Raw genomic sequence first — 7,069 nt, 5'->3', positions numbered from 1 at the left:
GTAAGAACTATTTGTCGCAGAACGTACGTAGGCACGTACAACTTCTCTCCCTACCCTACTTGGTATGAAAATCTACCATCAGACGGGTGCACTCGCTGAGGTTGCTCCACCTAGGGTACATGTTATACTTGAAGATGTGGTAGAGCAGGCAGAAGTCATCCATCATATTGGTTGCTAGGAGACTGTTGTTTGAATTCCAGCGAGCCAATTGTTCACAAAGGAATTATGTGTTATGATCCCTTTCACTTGCACTCTTCAAATTCTTCTCGCTTGCATGCACTTCGCTAAGCGGCATCTTTATAAGCTGAGCTATCAACCCAGCATCAATTATGGCCTCCTGATCTCTACCAACGGGGATGTTGAACTGCAAGGGCTCCAACATAGGCTCTCGAATGTGGGCGTAGAAGGCTCGGACTATGCCCACATTTGCGCGGTACTCACCCTCGAACACAGGACCCCACCCGGCCTCGACCAGGCGGTCCATCACCATGTACTGCTCAAAGAGCCTCTCATCCACATGAGCTTCAAAGAGGACCCTGCGACCCTAAAATTTCCCATGGGACATATCCGTCAGGAGAATCCTTTTGAGGGGAGCCTGGGGATCAAGCTCCCGCTTGGTCCTTATCTCCCGATTAACACTTGCACTTGTGGTGGTGCCTCTAGGCCTCCTTGAACGAGTAGGGCAACTAGACCCGACCTCATCCATAAGAGTCTTCTTCTTCCCCATGAGAGAAAGAAGCATGGAAATCAAGAAGATGGCCATCACAAGCTCGAATAAGGCCATGGAAAAAGGAAGAAATTAAGGAAATAGGATGGTTGAATGGGTTCCCACTGCTTTTTGAAGCACGTAATGGTATTTGTGTGTTCAAAATGAGGAGGAATGAAGAAAATAGGAGAGGGATTGTTAGGCTTTGGAATGTTGAGCTACAAAGAGGATTTATAAGCTTAACAAATGAGAAAAATAAGAAGATGGAAAGTGGGTTTCGATGTAAAGGGTGGAGGGGTATGAATGTTGAAGGAAAATGATGAAATGGGTGGATGAAGGAGAGATTTGAGAGAGATATAAAAGTTTTTGAAGAAAAAGGAGAGCTTAGAGGGGTAGGTTATGAAGAGGAGGTGTGTTAGGAGGGTTTAAATCTGACCCAACTTGCATCAGCAGGCCACACAACGCCCTAAAGACGTTGGCCCGAGCCGGCCCGCCCGGCCAGGCTCGCTAGCTGGTAAGGCCTCGTGGAACCGGCGAGGTCCTCACCGGTCTTTGGACATTTCGGCGATGCCTCGTCAGTGGGGTGAGGTCTTCCTGCCCTCTGGACTCTAAAAAGATGTGAGCCCCTGATTCCATTTTGAGTCGTTTCGGGTCATTTCGTGTAATTTCTTATGTAACCTTATATTTTCTTGATTGTTGAAGGCTGGGATTGGGTAAATTATGGTCTAAAGCTGTCGATTGATGGTCTGGGGATGATTCGGGGTCGTCTCAAGCAATCACGGATGTGTACGAACCCGATCTCAGTGATCGTTTTCGATAACTTTCGCCAATTGGCGAAATTGGACAACCTAAGCTTGTTTCTACACTTTTCTCGCACCCACCTAGGTCTAAATGCATCAGTGTACGTCGTGTAACCATAACTCAGTCCGGTTGAATCAAAATCATTCTCTGATACCAACTTGTAATGCCTTGAAAATTGGGGGTCGAGTAGAAGTCCAACTCCCGAGTTCTAACACATCACTTCTGCAACATATTTAATGATGATTAAATGTTGTCTATATTAGTGCATAAAACATGAATAAGATTAAGCCAAATCAGCAATACATAATCTAGGGACAGTTGTAATACGCAAGTGAAAGACTTACTCAAATATGTATAGCGTTATAACTCAGTATAGGTCCCCAAAGTATGTATGGATTGCCAGGTCAATAATTTCATGTATTGTTTCAAATTACAAAATGTTAAAATGTAATAGTCCACTACAAGTATAACCCTGAAGCCCCACTGATTAGAACGGTCTAGGGAAACCCTCCAGAATACTACATATATGAGAAGGCATCCTCATTGTCTATGAAGTCCGCCTCCGCCTCATCAGTCAGGTCTCCATCTGCAACTAAGACAGAGTCTGGTTGGTGTGTACAACACCGTCTTGAAACATGGGAGTGAGTGATCAAATCAGTGGAATAATAAGTAAAGGTTAACATGTTCTTAATCCAGTCAAGTAGTAATGATAAAACAATACAATCAAACATCCCTAAGTACTCTAATTAATGCAAAAATGGTATGAATAAATGATGCATGCCCTCACCTGCACTCCCTCTGTAAGACAAGTTAGGGTTAGGTTTTCTTACCCAAGTACGGGTCGAAATCGCCTGTATAGCTATATAGGAATGGCAGTTGAGTGTGTGGAGTAGAGGGATCAGATCCCAGGAAGAACCTCCAACTCTCACTCTCACTTTCTCTCTTTTCCCTTCTCTTTTCTCTTCTCTCTCTCCAGGGTTTCTCAAATTCGTATGAGGTGAGAGAGAGAGGGTTTAAGGTCCTTATATAGGCCCAGGACTGATGAAAATGGCCCCAGGGCCAAGGTATACTTAGGTTATATCCAAAGGGCATCTATTTTAGCCCAACGGAGCACTTCTGGTGGCCCCTTTTCCATGTGCAGTCGGACTTAAGCTCCCTGACCATGGATCTAGGTTAGGATGAGTTTTCGTTTCGATCGAGTTTGCAGATTAACGGTCACGGTCACTCGATGTGGGACACTTCTCTTTATTCGAGGGTGTATTTAGGTTAGATTCTGACGGTCTAAATCCTTATATTTGGCCCGCAAGCAACACGACTCAGATTACTTAAATTTAGAATTTACTTCTAAATATATTCACGTTTCTCACACACTTTATTCCGAGCTCAAGTTACGCATTTCTAGACACAGTTAAGACTTGATTTTTAAGGGGTTGTCAAGTCCAGTAATGTGTTCATAACTGTATAGTTTCGCGGTCATCAAATTTTCGACGTGCGGTCTAGGTCCGATACAAAGTTTCAAGATGCTCCCGAAAGCAACTGGGTTTTGAGATGGATTCTAGATTTCAGGATAATGTAGCGTCAATGATTCTACATGATTTAGATCTTGCAGATCATATTTAAAGTGATTAGTGCTAATTTCACAAGTACTCTAGTTTAACACTTGTTAATATTAACCTAATTTCTAAAGGTTTTGGTCCTGGGTGATTTCTGCCTGAGGTGGTACTTGGGTCCTTATACGGATTTTTCCAAGACGTTACAGCTTGGCTTGGAAGTAACCCTTTTTTCCCACTCGTTAAGTGTGACTCAATCCATTGAATGGCCTTAGAAAGGTCTTAAAAGGTTTATAGTGTGCCTTGATTAAAAAGCTCTTGACTTTGGATGTATTTTAAAATTGGATCCTCCTAAGGTTTCCTTTGATCCAAAAATTGGTTAAGAACCCTTAAGGGGTAGCAGTTTGTCCATTCCTCAAACTGAAATTTTGATGGTTCTTTTAGCCAGGGTTGTATGTGTTAGAGGTAGTTCCTTTGAAAGGCCTCTGGTAGTTTTTTACAACATTTGATTGCTCATTTAGAACTTCTTGAAAAGTAGGAATTGTTGGACAATTTTCAATAGTATGCACATTGCAAGTACAAATACCGTAAACAACTTCCTTATCCTTATCCTTCTTAAGTTTCATAGCCTCGAGTTTTCTTGTGAGATTGGCCACTTTAGAATTTATATCATCTTCCTTTTTTAGAACATACATTCCTCCTCTCTCATTTGATTAAGTAAGCTTAGTCGTGGTGTTGGGTTTTGAGGAGATGTCCCATGATTGTGTGTTTTTAGCAAGTTTGTCAAAGTAATCTCACACATCATTAAAATCTTTATTAATAAATTCTCCATTACACATTGTCTCAACCAATTGGCACATGGAAGATGTTAGCCCATCATAGAAGAAATTTGTTATGTGCCATGTATCAAAACCATGTTGTGGGCATGAACTGACAAGATCCTTGAATCGTTCCCAACATTGGAGGAATGTCTCATCTTCCTTTTGGGTGAAGTTCATGATCGACTTTCTAATGGTGTTCTTCTTATGGTATGGGAAAAAATTTTTTATGAACTCCCTTGTCATGTCATTCTATCTGCCGTCGTGCACGTAGTGAATACAACCACGTCTTAGCTTTTTCTTTGAAGGAGAACGGAAAGAGTTTCAGCCTAACTGTGTCCTCAGACATGTTAAGAAAGTATAAGGTGCCTATGATCTTATTAAACTCTTTCAAGTATAGATATGGACTTTTAGATTCAAGTCCATGGAATGCACCTCATTCCCATCCTGGGCTTCCTCGACTGGAGGTTGAGGTTGATTTGCAGGTTGATTAGCAGCCATCACTTCAATTGATTCTGAGGGTCTCAAGTGATGTCTAATCCTGTGATGGATAGGCAACCCTTGGACTAATCCTCCTTCACTCAAGAGACATAGAGTGTTATCACGGACCCACTTGGGCATGAAACACTTTCTGCCCTCAAATCAAAATTTAAACCTAAAATCTAAGAATTGAAAACTACAGCAAATAGGAATTAAGAGAGACAATTTAGAATGAAGTTACCGGATAAGAGATGCAAGGTCAGGATCCTACAAAACAGAGAATTAAAGTTAGTTTCTAAAAACAAAGCAAAAAAATTCCTAACCTAAAAATAAAACAAAAAGTTTATCCTAATCTTAACCTAATTCCAAAACTAATTAATCTTAGAAAAATGCAGTCGTAGTCCTTGGCAACGACGCCAAAAACTTATTCACAACCCCAAGTGTAGGGTCACAATGTAGTAATAGTCTTGGAAAGACCGAAGTCAAATCCACAGGGACTAAACTCATGTGTATTTTAAAAGTAACTAGAAAAAGATCTAAAACTAAATTTAAAATTATTTGAAAGAGTAATTATCAATTTGTAATTAAAACTTTTAAATTTAAAGGTGGGAACTAGGGTTCCAAGGATCCACTTGCTATTGGGATGCTACTTCACTTGATTCAGGAGATCCAGCTGGAATAAGAGTCCTATCTTATCCAGTTGAGGAAAGAGAGATTATCAAATCTCTGAACTTCTCATTAATTTTAGCCTTAATAGAATAGAATTGTGAAGATTGGAAGGGATTCCATCATCCAACCATGCCCAGGAGGCAATGGCAAACAACATGATTTACCAATCTCACAAACTCAAATAAGGAAAGAAAATACTCAAAGCTATCGCAAATCTATTGTAATTTGAGTCACAACAAACCATTGAAAATTGAAAGTATTCCTTAAAATCAACAAGAGATCAATTAAGTTCAACATAAAACCATGAATCAAAGAAAAATAAACATCTTAATCACGCTAGAAGCTTCACCTCTTAGCCCTAGCTAAGAGGTTTGGCCAACCATAGACATGATTGAACTAAAATCTCCTAGGAAATGCATAAAAACAACTAAGGAAGAAGAAGAAAGACTCTTAGTGGTGGCTCTTCATGCTTTTGTTCCACTCCTTAAACCCTAGAAGAAGCATTGGAACATCATAGGGACTTCTATTTATAGTTGGGGAACTCTAACTTTCGCACCGAGTTGGAAAAATCTGAAAACTGCCTCAAATTTAAAGAGTCTGCGCAAAATCTGCATAACCTTAGACGAGTCGAGGACAATCTTCGATGAGTCAAAGGTCATATTCGACTAGTCAAGGATTTCTTCGACTAGTCGAGGATCACGCAAATTTAAAAGATAATGTTGCTAGAGTTCGAGTCGAAGTTTCTTCGACTAGTCGAGTTAGAGCCAGGGCTGGTCGAGCCAGAGCTTAGGCTAGTCGAAAATCACGCAAATTCACTTCAAATCCTCTATTTTCTTCATTCCTCACTTGGTTTCCTTGGATCTTTGGCCTGTGAATTCTTCAATATTGGTCTCTTAAGATTCATCCTTTGCTTTGGTGATTCTTGAGCATCGAATCCGTGCTTCTAACTTTCTTTTCAATCCAAGCTCTCAAATTCACCATGCTACATAAACATGTATAAAATATAACATTAAGCAGTATCATGTTCATAAAACTAAGATATAAATAAGGAAAGATATGCAATATTTAACACTCAACACTGGCCACTTTATCATTTATATCATCTTCCTCTTTTAAAAGATACATTCTTCCCTTCTCCTTTGATTAAGTAGGCTTAAAAGGGGTGTTTGGTTTTGGGGAGATATCCCATGATTGTGTGTTTTCAGTAAGCTTGTCAAAATAATCCCACACATCATTGACATCTTTGTTCATGAATTCCCCATTGCACATTGTCTCGACCGTTTAGCAAATGAAAGATGTCAGCCCATTATAAAAGAAACTTGTTATATGCCACGTTTCAAAACCATGTTGTGGGCATGAACTGACAAGATCCTTGAACCGCTCTCAACATTGGAAGAATGTTTCATCTTCCTTTTGGGCAAAGTTTATGATTGACTTTCTAAGGGTGTTCATTTTATGATATGGGAAAATTTTCTTAATGAACTCCTATGTCGTATCATTCCATCTGCCAATCGATCGTGGATGTAGTGAGTGTAACCATGTCGTAGCCTTTTCTTTTAAGGACAAAGGAAAGAGTTTCATCCTGATTGTGTCTTTAGACACATTAGGAAAGTATAAAGTTGTTATTATCTCATCAAACTCTTTCATGTGTAGATATGGATTTTTAGATTCAAGTCTATGGAACTTTAGAAGGAGTTGGATCACTCCTGGTTTAATATCCATATCTCCTGTATTCTTTGGAAAGATCATGCAAGACGATGTGCTCACCCCCGTCGATTGTAGATAATCTCATAAAGTATGAGGCGAGGGTGCATGATGCACCTCATTCTCATCCTTAACTTCCTTAACTCGAGATTGAGGTTGATTTATAGGTTGATTCGCAGCCATTACATCTATTAACTCAGAGGACCTCAAGTGGCATCTAATCCTATGATGTATAGCCAACCCTTCGACTAATCCTCCTTCACTTAAGAGACGTAGAGTGTTATCACAGACCCACTTGGGCATGAAACACTCTCAACCCTCAAGTTTAGAATCTAACCTAA

General features: G+C 40.0%; 2 non-coding genes across 2 annotated transcripts; both read left to right on the top strand.

Moving 5' to 3' along the window:
* The first annotated feature begins 3,966 nt into the window (after positions 1–3,966).
* On the top strand, positions 3,967–4,073 carry LOC131219809 (small nucleolar RNA R71). The gene has a single exon (XR_009158452.1). It is a non-coding gene; the product is annotated as a small nucleolar RNA R71 (small nucleolar RNA).
* A 2,290-nt stretch (positions 4,074–6,363) lies between these two features.
* Positions 6,364–6,470, top strand: LOC131219659 (small nucleolar RNA R71). The gene has a single exon (XR_009158306.1). It is a non-coding gene; the product is annotated as a small nucleolar RNA R71 (small nucleolar RNA).
* Positions 6,471–7,069: the final 599 nt, after the last annotated feature.

The sequence above is a fragment of the Magnolia sinica genome, chromosome 11 (assembly GCF_029962835.1).
Source record: "Magnolia sinica isolate HGM2019 chromosome 11, MsV1, whole genome shotgun sequence".
NCBI classification, from domain to species: Eukaryota; Viridiplantae; Streptophyta; class Magnoliopsida; order Magnoliales; family Magnoliaceae; genus Magnolia; species Magnolia sinica.
Note: the sequence above shows the minus strand (reverse complement) of the source record. Positions and strands in the feature narration are given on the sequence as shown.